The sequence below is a fragment of the Microtus pennsylvanicus genome, chromosome 1 (genome assembly GCF_037038515.1).
Source record: "Microtus pennsylvanicus isolate mMicPen1 chromosome 1, mMicPen1.hap1, whole genome shotgun sequence".
In the NCBI taxonomy this organism is placed as follows: domain Eukaryota; kingdom Metazoa; phylum Chordata; class Mammalia; order Rodentia; family Cricetidae; genus Microtus; species Microtus pennsylvanicus.
This window is the reverse complement of record NC_134579.1, coordinates 54,920,228-54,933,031: the sequence shown is the minus strand read 5'-3', so window position 1 is coordinate 54,933,031 and position 12,804 is coordinate 54,920,228.

Sequence of the window (12,804 nt, the reverse complement as noted above, 5' to 3'; positions counted from 1 at the left end):
AAAATTTTTTGTTTATATAAAATTGAGGCTAGATATAAAATATTCTATAATATTGTATATTAACAGATATTCTGTGAATATCACAGAAGTGCAGCTAGGGAAAATTCTGATGCTGTTAGCAAACTATGATAGAATTACCTGGAACTGATTTGTGGGCTTATAATCCATACTATTGTAAATGCTCTATTCCACAAAATATATTTTGTTTTATTATCTTGTCTAAGTGAAATTTATAACTAGTATTTATTATGTAAATAAAGTTGAAATTGCTAATTGAGAAAATGAAAGTATCAGGGTCATAAAAAAGAGCAAAGTGAAGATACATATTATGGCATCACAAATTATAGGAAGTGATTAGCAATATAATATATATGTATAATTATAATATATTTACAAATAAAAATATTCCACTTACAAATCTATACCAATATTAAATAAAAACCTAAATTACTTGATGTTTTATGTTTTAATTTTTATTTTTCTAATTAAGTTTTATTTCCTCAATTAGTATACTGGATGGCTGGGATACTGATAGATGAGTTTAGCATTCTGAAATTCAACCTCATTTTTAATGTATGCACATATTTTGTTTCCTTCCTTAGTGTTTGTTTTATTCTCTTCCAGAAAGACACACACACACACACACGTATGCATGTATGTGTGTGTATATATATATATGTTTATGTGTGTATTGATGCCCATGCTCAAATGTAATTCTAATCTGGAGACAAAAAAAACCTTCTTTGTAAAATAGATTCCAAAATAAAAGATAACAAGTAGTTTTCATCTTGATATGAAAAGTTCTAAACCATATACTGGAAAGGCAAATTTTTATTGATTGTGTCCTCATTAATTTATCAACTATAATGCTATGCCTTTTAAAAATGAATTTTTATGCAAAAACAATAGCTAAAGTGTATAAGAGAAATTTCTCCATGTTTGAACATAATAAACTGCTAATCTCTACATTTACCTAATTTTGAAACATATTAGTTAACAGGAAGATAATGTGTTTCATTATGATATTTTCATATATGAATTAATCATCTAATATAATAATTTATTGTTATATTAGAAATATTTGTACATACACCATAAATGCAAATATAAATATATGCATAAAATATTTCCAATTTGTGTTTTCAAATTACATGACTTTTGGTGTTAATATCCATTTCAGATACTTGAATATTTGGTATACAAATGTATTGGGATTATTCTTATCTAATGATAAAGTAATTTTAACACAAGTGTCAATAATTTAAGAGATTTGGGTGTTTTATTTTGCTTTGTTTTTTTCCTGTGGCACGTCTTCATATGATATAAGCAAACTGCACAAGAATAAATGAAAACAAATTTTAGATCATGTAGTAAAGCACTTTTATATTTAAGAATTAATAAATTGAAATAGAGTCACCTTATTCAAACCTCACATGGGAATGAACTCAATGAGTTATGAGAATCAAAAGATATCATAAGTAAAACTGTATAATAATTTAGTAAATGTAAAATCTATGAATATTTTACTCAACCTTCATTTCTAATATGTTTAGTTTCATCCTCTTATGGCAGAGTTTAATAAAAAAAATTCCCATGCATATTCATTTTAAAAGTGTCTTCCAAAAGTATGTTTCTTCTCTGAAAACATTGTGTTTTGAGTAATGTTTTCTGTTTAGTATTACTTTTGATAAAAAAGCGTATTCCGTGTAATGATGTCCTCTTTAGACAACTGGTAGAAAAATTATCACTTTGAGCTATTGCCTGAAAAGCTTTTTATAATTATGAATGTCTTAATTTTTGGCATGTATTTCTGAGTGTAGACACACACGGTACAATATGAAGAGTTCATATGTGTGCAGCAATGATCAAATTATAGTAACTTACACATTTATCTTCTTAAGCAATTACCATTTTTATGCTAAATATCTTGTAGATTTTCTTTCCTAGTTATTTGTAAACATCTCATGTTTGTTTTTTTTTTTTTTTGGAGTAGTGACGTGAACATTTCACATTTGCCTGACATGAATTTGCATTGCATTGCCTTAGATTAGATAGGATATGAACTTTGCAAAAGAATATCATCTTCAGCTATGGGCACAGGCTCATTAAGGAAGGAAAATCATTTTGTTTCAAAATTTTATTTACAGCTATTATGATCTCTATACTTACCTTTTATTCTCTACTTGATTCTAAGTGGTAAAATATAAGAAGAGTAAAAGATTTTTAAAATTGCTTAGCACTAAAACTCTTCTCTGAGGGCCATAAAAAATAAATCAATATAAAGAAAAAATAGAAAATAAAATAAAAAATAAATAATACAAAGATAAAATGTTTAATATTAAGAATAAACATAGCCATTGATTATTCTTCACCAATTTTGCATTTCTCTCTTAGTAATTGTTATAGGAAAGAAGTCTGTACCCATTAGTGGTATGATAGATTTTAGTAATTGTGTTTTTTGAGCAGTCATGTTTGTCTTTACTATAGTTCTCTGGACTTCATAGTCTCTGGTTCTTGTTTGCCATGACAGTGACAGGTATAGTACCTTTAATTGAATATATATTTCTGTATATATCTATATAAATGATGTTTAAGTTTCCAGCAATGAATAATGAATTCTTCGGCAGTAATCTTTGAAGTTTCTAGGAAGAAGATTGAGCCCCACAGCAACAACTCATGATGCTGATAGCACTACTGTAAGACCTCTTTTGGGTGCCAGCTGCTCAAGATGGTTACAACTTGATTAGCTGAAATGGTGCAGTTTTTTATAATGTTCTTGCCAGAACTCCAAATAGGAAGCTCAAAAGACCCTACCGAATACTCAGAGACTATTTGCAATTATACCAGACAGCAATCTAGGAACTTAACAATCATTTTACTTTCACAGGATCCCATAGAAAGAACATTTCCCCCAAGACAGCTGGAAGTGATTCTAGAAGATGATGTTCCTTCTCACAAAAAGTTTGTCCTCAGGGTTAGGGAGGGACATTATTTAGGGGTTGATTATAATTGGTATACAGTTGGGGGTTGGAGAAAAAATTTGTAGGTTTAGGGATCTCTTTAAAAAATAAGAGAAAATTGGATGGGATAATAGATTATTGTCAGCATAATCACATTAATAATAATAGTGAGGAATAGAGTGAATACTTGTGAGTTAATATTTATAAGCAATTTACATTGGTATAGATTCTTATATATTGACACAAACTTAAATTATATTGAATATGTTTCTATTTTCATCCATCATATTTTATACCTAGGCAGATTTATTAGTCATAGTGTATGCATGCATGCTTACCTCTGTTTAAACGTTTCGTGTATATTTATTATATTGCAATGTTCATTTTTATCTCTGATCAAGATAATTATACATTGTTTACATTTTGAGGTCATTGTCCTCATGTTTTGCACAGTTGTTTATTGTATAATATTCAATATGAGTTCTTAGTCTTTATGTTATGTAGGTATTAAGAATTATAGATCAATAGTCATCAATGTTTGTCATACTTATAGTATGACTTATCAGGTTCTTTAGATACATAAGAGATTGTATTCTGCATAGATAATCTTCAACCAACTCAAAGTGCTGTAGAATATGGTATTTAAATAACTTAGGGTTCTGTGAAAGCTAGACACAATTGCTGCTGGCAGCCCCGATCTATTCCCGAGTGAATGAGCACTGAACACACTCCACTCAGGTGCTTTTTTTTTTTCCTTCTTGGCAAAATTGGCCTTTGAGCCAGGAGCTGCCCATGCCTCAACCAAGGTAGTTTCTTTATTAATTAACCAATAAATGCAACACATAGACAAAAGGATCTCCCATACCAGCCTCACTAAGGAGAAACTTCTGATCTACTTGGGCAAATGCTGTTTAGCTAAAGCCAAGGAACTAGCAGTGATTAATAAGAGATCAGCTATGAGCCAGAATCTTCTGGGAAGTGTGTCTTTAGAAGTCTAAGCAACGGAGCTATATTCCAGTTGAGCAAGTGGTACTAGTTTTGAAGGCATGTAGATCATCTGAGGCTTGATTAGCATTGTGTTGCAATGTTGGAGTCCCTGAAGAAAGAGCCCAGGCAAGCTCATTGGTGAAGGTGTAGCCTCAATTTTAATAGAAAGACTAGGATTGAAGGAGTCGTACCTGGAGAGAAGCTGAGATTTAGCACATCCCTTCTTAGAACCACAGTGAGGCTATTGTTAAATGTGAAGCCCACTTTCATCAGAGGACTCCTGCATTTGAAATTGGCGGTACCATGGGATTCGATAAGGGACAGCAGCAGCCGTGGTGTTGAGCACTTGCGGATGATAGTACAGAAGAGTGGAAGTGGATTGCCAGGCCCTTCAGAGCCTGGGGGAGTCATGAGATGGTCTGAGAAGTCAAGGCATGAATGCTACACTGTTAAAATTTGTCTCTGCTTTGATTTGATATTATCTGTGTCTTGGTTCTTCCCTCTTGTAGTGAGGATATATATATATATCTTCTTTTTCATGTTATAGAACCAATTAAGAATTCTACAGAAAGTCTGAAGTTTAAAAGACTTCAGATTTCTTAAGAGGCTTTGGATATATAATGAAACAAAACTTCTAAAATGTTTGAAATTTTAAAAGACTGCAGGACTTTTAAAAGTTAGAATGTTTATTTTATGATATTAACAAACCATCTTGACTATAAATGAAAAATGAAAAGTTCTAACTGAAAAGTGATGTGTTTGTGTGTCAAACCTGTAGGTATTCAATTGTGCTAGCTAGTTTTATGTCAACTTGACCAAACTAGAGTCACTTTAGAAGAGGGAACCTCAATTGAGAAAATTCTTCTACCACGTGACCTTTTAGATAGGTGTTTGAGACATTTTATTAGTTTATTTTGATATGGTAGTACCCAGTTCACGGTGGTTCTTGACCACATCTAGTACTGAATAACATAGTAGGCAAAAGGCCAAGAGAACAAAATGGAACTCCTACATGTCTTTTGGATCAGTCAGCTCCTATTTCCAGGTTCCTTTCCTGACTTATTTCATGATAGACTGTGATCTATGCAAAGAAGCTGAAATAAATTCTTTCCATCTCATGTGACTTCTGGTCATGGTGTTTACCTAAACCCTAAGACATTGGTGGAAGTATTATATTATGCAAAGGCATGATTAACTTACTACTAATAATTTTGAACACTTATAAAAACAAGAATTCAACTCATGTCTTTGAAAAATTGTTAAGAATACCTTTAAAACAATTTTAACATAATTTAAGAGATTTAGATTAAATTTGATTACAGTACGTGTCTCTTTGAGGACTTCATGGTATGAAGAAAACTTGAGCCTATTTCATTGGAATAAAATCTAAGAAATTCTTTTTGCTTCCAAATGGAAGCCTATGAATTTAATGTGATTTATTATCACCTAATATTATTTCTTAAAGTTAAATTCCAAATGTCATGCATGGGTTCTGCCTCAGTTACCAGAATGATGCCCTAGCATGTATGATGTCTTTATTTGATCCCAGCAGTGCATACGACTGTATCCAGTGGCAAATATCTGTAATCCAAGCACAAGAGAGTATAAACAGGAGGATCAGAAGTCTAAGAACATCCTAAGCTATGGTCTAGTCAGGCTGCAATAGGCAAGATTGTGTCTCAAACAAACAAAACTATCAAAAGAAACACGAGGAAGGCAGGAAGAAAAAATGAATAAAGAAAAATGTTATTATTATGTACTGAGAATATGGGATATCTGTGAGGGACAAAATTATGTTCCTTCAAGCAGAGTTTAATTAATGAGTATAAATCAAAGCCTCTGTGGTTCAAAAGCCTTTTGTTTAACACTGAAGTGCTATAATTTCCATTTTTTCTATTTATCTGATTATCTGGAATGTTAGATTTCATTGTCTACTTATAGGGTTTGTAATTTGTGCATTCATGTTATATTGTACAACTATCTAGTAAGAATGAGTACTAGTGATATTTCTAGGTAATGGAAGAACTTACATAATACCTTTTAAGAATATTATTCCTTGATGTTCAACTTTACTCAGTTGTATTCATTATTCTTTTTTCTTTTTGCATTTCTGTTATCATGTGAATTAGTATAGATGAACTTTATATCACTCTGAGTTTGTATTTTAATATATATAATTAACTTCAATTTATTCACAAAAAGGTTAACTTTTGGGAATATGATCTCATGATATTTTAAATTACATTCCAAAAGCAGCTACAATATAGGAGAAGCAACTGTTTGCAGATGTGATGGATCAACACGTCTCAGTCATTCATGTGGTTTCTGCGGTATGTCTATGATTATGGTCAATAAAGTTTTTCTCAAAGTGAATTTTGGAATTTTATTTCTGTTTCATTCATTTATGCTTTTGAAAGTGAGTATTGATATAGACACTAATGTTCAAATTGTTTTGTGCTAGTTACTTGTGTGTTTCCTGACATTCATTTTAAATATTAATAGCATGAATTAGAGAAATATTTTTATTGGCTCTAATGTATTTTACAGCTTGGGTGGCACAAATAGCTTTTCAATAATACTTAGCCATTACTTAGGGTTGTCTCTTGTCTCAATATAAAACATTATAAAACCATAAATAATTAATAGTGCAATTTCAGACATTTAATTATTTAATATTTTGAATTGAATTCACATGATATTTTAATATGCTTTTGTGGGAGTGACTTAGATAATCCCTACTTAATTTCATCATTACATATGGTTAGCCAATTTTTAGCTAAAACAAAGGATTCCAGTTTGTTATAGCTTTAATATGATAATTAATTAAAATTAACTGCTAAAAGTCAATACAGTCCTTTATTTCCCAAATTACTTGATATAGCATATTAGATCACAAAATCATTTTCATAAAAACAAGAATTTTTGTTTGAGTTTGATTACAAAAACCTGAGTGATTCTGAATAAATCACTTAATATTTGTTATTCTTATGACATCAAATTATGTCACCTTACCTAGAAGTCACTTTTGACATTTACTGACTCATTTATCAAATAATTGTTCAAACTTTTTTCTTTTATTTATTGAGCATCATAGTGTATCAGTTATCAATGTTTATGATTATATATATATATATATCATTTAAAATAACACATAAATTGTGTGTCTATGAAGCTGCATGCTTACTACCATGGGATAGAACAAATCTGGCCTTACTTAATAATGACTTAATCAGAATCTTTTCTGATTAGATTAATTTAAGCACTACTTTGCTCTTATTTCTATTTTGCTGCACACTTTCTTATATTTAATCACTGTACTTTTTTTCTTGATATTTGACACATTCATACATTCATACATACATTCAATAAATGTCTGGAATAAAAAATCTATTCAGAGAATAAATACAAGATTGGTTGTGCATTGAACAATGCATTGTGGGTCGTGAACTAATAGAGGCATTCTCTAATTCTTACAATTTCTACCTCTTCTGTTCCTTCAAATATACCTCCATATATATGTATGGGTTTGTGCATATTATGTATATATACATTCACATGTATATGAATGTATGTATATATGCATGTCTCCAGAATGCTAATTTTAACCTTAGTGTCCTAAAATATCTAGGGGAGTCATGATTTTTTGTGTCTTTATATTATTTCATTTTATAAATCTAATAACTATAATTGTCTATAATTAGTACTTATTAGAATAAAGCAAACTTATCCTTTTGAGAATTACCAAGATAAATGTTATTGCTCTTACTATACCTTAATCTATGTGTGATCATAAGCACATTTCACACAAAAATACAGTTATTTACTTCTACAACATATTGATGTACAAAGGCCCTGAGAATAAGAATGTAGACAAGAATTAACCTATCCCATTGGGGAAGAAAACATAAAAACCACCATGACATGAATCAAAGAGTACCAATGAATAATATCCAAGAAATCAATCAATGGATATATATTTCCTGGGTGAATATTAATTACTGAAATGGCTGAAGTCTTCTTAGGATTTAGGCAGGAGTCACCAGTTTCAGGCCTCATTTTTCTGATATTAATCATTATCATTTTATACTATTTTATCTTCTCTTAACCATTTGATAGAATATCCTTATCATGTTTTATTTCTTCTTTTACATGAGTGTTGAAAATATATTATGTGATAGATGGGGAATATATCTTTTCATGTTGCTTGAGAAGAATTGAACTACTTACTCACTCCTACTGCTATACCTCTACTCAAAATTAATTATAAGGAAGCATAGGAACATTCATTATATGATCTTTATTGTTCTTTCTGATGTATCTTTTAATGATTGAATATATGTCAGAATTTAAAGGAAATTACTGCATAGAAACATTTTAAAATTAATGAAAATGCATAATACGAGATTTGAAAATATTTGGTTGACATATGTAACTGAAAACACTAAGTAAGGGAAAACACTAAGTAAGATCTGTGTGTTTAAATAAAGGTGGCTTACCCATAAGCAATCCCAAAAGGCGTCTCTAAAGAAGTTTTATTCTTCTACAAAAGTGGGACTCAAAAGTAGACTGATGTTGCTAATTTGATTTTCAGTCAAAAAAGTCATCATTTTACTGCTTTTTTGTATAAATTCATTATAACAAAATTGCCTACAAATTACCTACCACTACTTCTACAGCAGAAATTGACTCAATGTTTGCTCAAGTAAGAGTATTAAAGCAAGTTAAATAATATGATTTAAACAATTACCTAAATTAATTCAAACATTAGTAGATGTTAAGAAAACACAAACCAGCCCTTCCTGATGGTATTACAGGCTTTGTTGGACTGCCAGTGAACCAAATCATGACATGGACCCTTATTATTAGTTAAGCATATTGGGCCTTAGTTTCAGCTGATCCCATGAACTCCTTTGCATTAATTTTACCTACATCTCTTTATCTACATTTTGCTCAGACCTTTTATCTTCCCTTCATTCTGTATGTCCTGCTCTCCTGCTTCCTTCATGTCAGGCTGGCTGGCAGGCTTTTGGTTGCTTGGCTGACTGCCCCTAGGTGTCTCTCTGTCTTCTCCTTAGGTCTCTCTCAAGTCTAGATTGCTCTTCCAATTTATTCTCTCTGTCAACCATCCCTTCCTATCTCTCTATTGCCTAGCTATTGACCATTCAGTTTTTTATTAGACCAATCATGTGCCTTAAGCAGGCAATGTTAAATAGTAGTAATCTTTACATAGGTAAACTAATGGTGCATAAACAAAAGCAACACACCTGTACATAGTTAAACAAATACAGCATAAATAAATACAACACATTTTACATAGTTAATTATTCTACAACACAAACAAATATAACACATATTTGCTTAATTAAAGAAATATTCTGTTCCACAACAGGAGAATTAATTTAATAACTTAGTCAATGTTAGTGTTTCTATTCCATTCTTCCAATACTTCTCTGCAGAGAACATAAGCAAAATCAATTCCTAATTGAAGAAAAAGGGATATTAGAAATGGGAAGACTTTGTGCAAGGCTGTTTATCTTCTCTCTAAATTTACAGCAATTATTGTCAATAGTAACCTAACTTATATTAATGATATTACAATTATTATTAATACCTTAGCATAGCAACTTAGATTGTTTCTCCAGTGTATTGAGATTTCTTTGGTGTAAAAGACACCTGTTGTGCCAAGCACATGATAAAAATATCATATAGTATATAAATTATCAACCTTCATATCAATATTTTGTGAATTGAGGAAGTCAACCTTGATATAATATCAAAAATAAACCTGCAACAAACTATTTGAATAAGCAGTAGAGAATGTTTCCATGATCTGTATTTATATTCTATTAGAGAATAGAAGAGATTATACATATTTAGAAAAGTTAAATCATACCTTCTTAAGAGCAAGATAATTTTTAACAAATGAGAATTAAGTAACAATGGTGCTTTAGAACACCAGTAAGCACGTGAGGTCTTTTATCAATCAAACATAGTCAAAAATTAGTATATCAAAATTAATGATAAAGTACTTTGAACAAAATGAAATAAGTTGACATTAATATTAGTGAATGAAACATTCATTAAAAATCCAAAATAAATAAATAATTGATCATAATTGGTATAAGAAATTTATCAATAAGTGATATAACTTACCCTGATACAGTTTATTTTTACTACAAATGGAAAATTAGGTACGTTGTCATATAGATACCTGGGCATATGTCTATGGTCAAAAGTTAATAAGATACCTTATCCCAACAATGACAAATTAGGAGAATTTTATGTTTCTAATATATGTTAAAAAGTATTGAAAAGTTTTGCCAGAAGGAAATAGCAACACCAAGAGAGAGGTTAAAATAATGATTTACTACACATATAAACATGCAACTTTGTTAAACAAAGTCACAGAGATCCTTCAAGTGAAAGGAAGCTAAAAACTGTACTATACTGTACTATAATGAAATTAATATGATATATTACACTACAGTTCTAGTTTGAAAGAAAAAATGTTCTACAATGACTCAGATACTTGAACACTTCAGTGTTGTTTAGGAAGCTTCAACCTTGCTAGATCAAGTATCACTGTAGGGGGTCTTTGAGAATAAACAACCTGTTCTACACCCAATTCTCTCTCTCTTTCTGCTTTGTCCTTGTGAGAGAAGATGTGATCTCTAACCGTCTGGCTCTGGCCACATGGCCTCAACTTGCTGTCATTCTACATGTCACAATGGACTCTTTTCCCTCTGGAAGCTGGAGCCAAAACAAACTCTGATTTCAACAAGCTACCTGGACCCAAACTGTGAGCCAAAGCAGAAAATGCTTTCATCTGTAGGCTACCTAGCACATAGTATTTTATCATAGCAGCAGAAAACTAGATTATACCACCTGATAATTGACCAGAAAGCTATGTCAAGGTTGACATACATATTTATGACTAGATCTTCTATCAGTTTAGCAAAAGAGCAGTAGTACGTTCTCCCAAGACAACTTCCATCAGCGGTAGCTTTAGAGCAGGTTGACAGTACTGAATATGCCATTCCTTTTAGAGAACACACCTTGGATCTAGTCAGAGATGGTTATCCCCATAGCCACAGTACAGTATTTCACCAATGGCCACACCCTGCTTAGCAAGTTCTTATTATAGTTCTAGTCACTTATATGCCTAAGCAAAAGTAAGATCTTCCCTCCCAGCAGCCCTGTGGGGCACCTCCCATCTCTTTAACAGCAGACTAGCAGAGAGGGAGATTCTAGCTCCATTCCAGATTGATTTGTCTTTACCTCGCAACCAAAAAGTGGCTGTCTACACAAAAAGGATTATGAACAAGTTCTGGAGGACCCCAAACAGTAATGTAGAAGACATTTTGACGAAACCCTCTTGTTTTCTCATGTAGATAGCTCTTCTCTAAGGAGATTTAAATTAATCCAGCACAGTTAAAGCTGCATAGTTGTGTGTAATGTCATACAGGTTTCCTTTCTCCGCACAGCTTTTCCTCATTACATACATTGACCCTAAATGCAAATTTAAGCATATGTACTGATCAATTGTCTTATGGCGTGAAAATTAAAGTTTCTTGCAAAATGTAGGAAAAACTGTAGATATCTCTACATCTCTGCTTTGCTTTGTTTTCTCATACTGTCATGGGAAAATAGAAAAATTGATAGATAAAACCAACTAGGAGATATGTACATTTGTAAAAATTTGATTTGTCTCTTTTAGTTTTACTTTTTCCTCTACAAAGAAGTTTCATTCTTTCTATAACAAACCTTAATTTGGTTGAAATGGAATTATTCCCCTGCTGACATTACATAGTGCTATTTCCTTTCCTAGGCAAAGTTGAATATTTCCTTAATATTGTAAAGTAAACAAAACCTCAAAATACCCTTTAAAATAAGGGAGTATATAATACAGCAAATGCCTTCGGTTGCTTCCAAAGATGTCCCTGCCCTTTGGTATGTGGAATATAACACAGTACAAATACTCATCTGCCCACCTCTTGTATTACTGAATTTTGCTTTATTTGGATAACATTTAGGAAAAAGCTTTGAAGTTCAGACTTAAAAAAAAAAAACTATGCGATTCATTGAGCCAAATGATTCTGACTGCAAACTACTCATACACAGATTTTTTTTTTTAATCAAAGCAAAACAAAAACAACTCTATATGGCACTACATCTTATCTCTTTGACCAAACATGCCTGTTTGTTATGAAGAACAATGAAAAGTCACCCAAAGAGCAGCAAATAAGAATAATATAAAACTAACATATATATACATATATATATAATTATATAAAGTATCTAAAAATCATAACTTTAAAATTATGATTTTTATTATTCAATTGAGATTATCATTCCATTGTTAAAAGTAAAAATAAGTAATTTCTCTAACTACAAAGCAGATATCAAATATGTGAATAAATTATGAAGACAAAATTTTTGCTTCATGTGTACCTTTCTTTAACATAATTTTCATAATTTAATGTTTTTCTTGAATTTTTTAAGTATTTATGTTATTGTTTCTTTTGGAAAAGATGTTTTTCAGGTTAGCTGGGTAGTTGTGGACCATGACTTTAATTAGAGCACTTGGAAGGCAGAGGCAGGAATATCTCAGTGAGTTCAAGGTCAGGCTAGTTTACAAGAACTAGTTCCAGGACATACTCCAAAACTACCCAGAGAAACCCTCTCTCAAAAAACAAAACAAAACAAAACAATATCTTCAGGTTGTCCTCTTTCTACAAATGGTTTTCTTGCTAATATGTTTGTATTGAATAATTTTTAAATTTAGCTTTTTAAATCATATATTTATTAATTTTTTTCAATCCTAACGTTAAAATTTCCATTAAGGGCATTTTAGCTT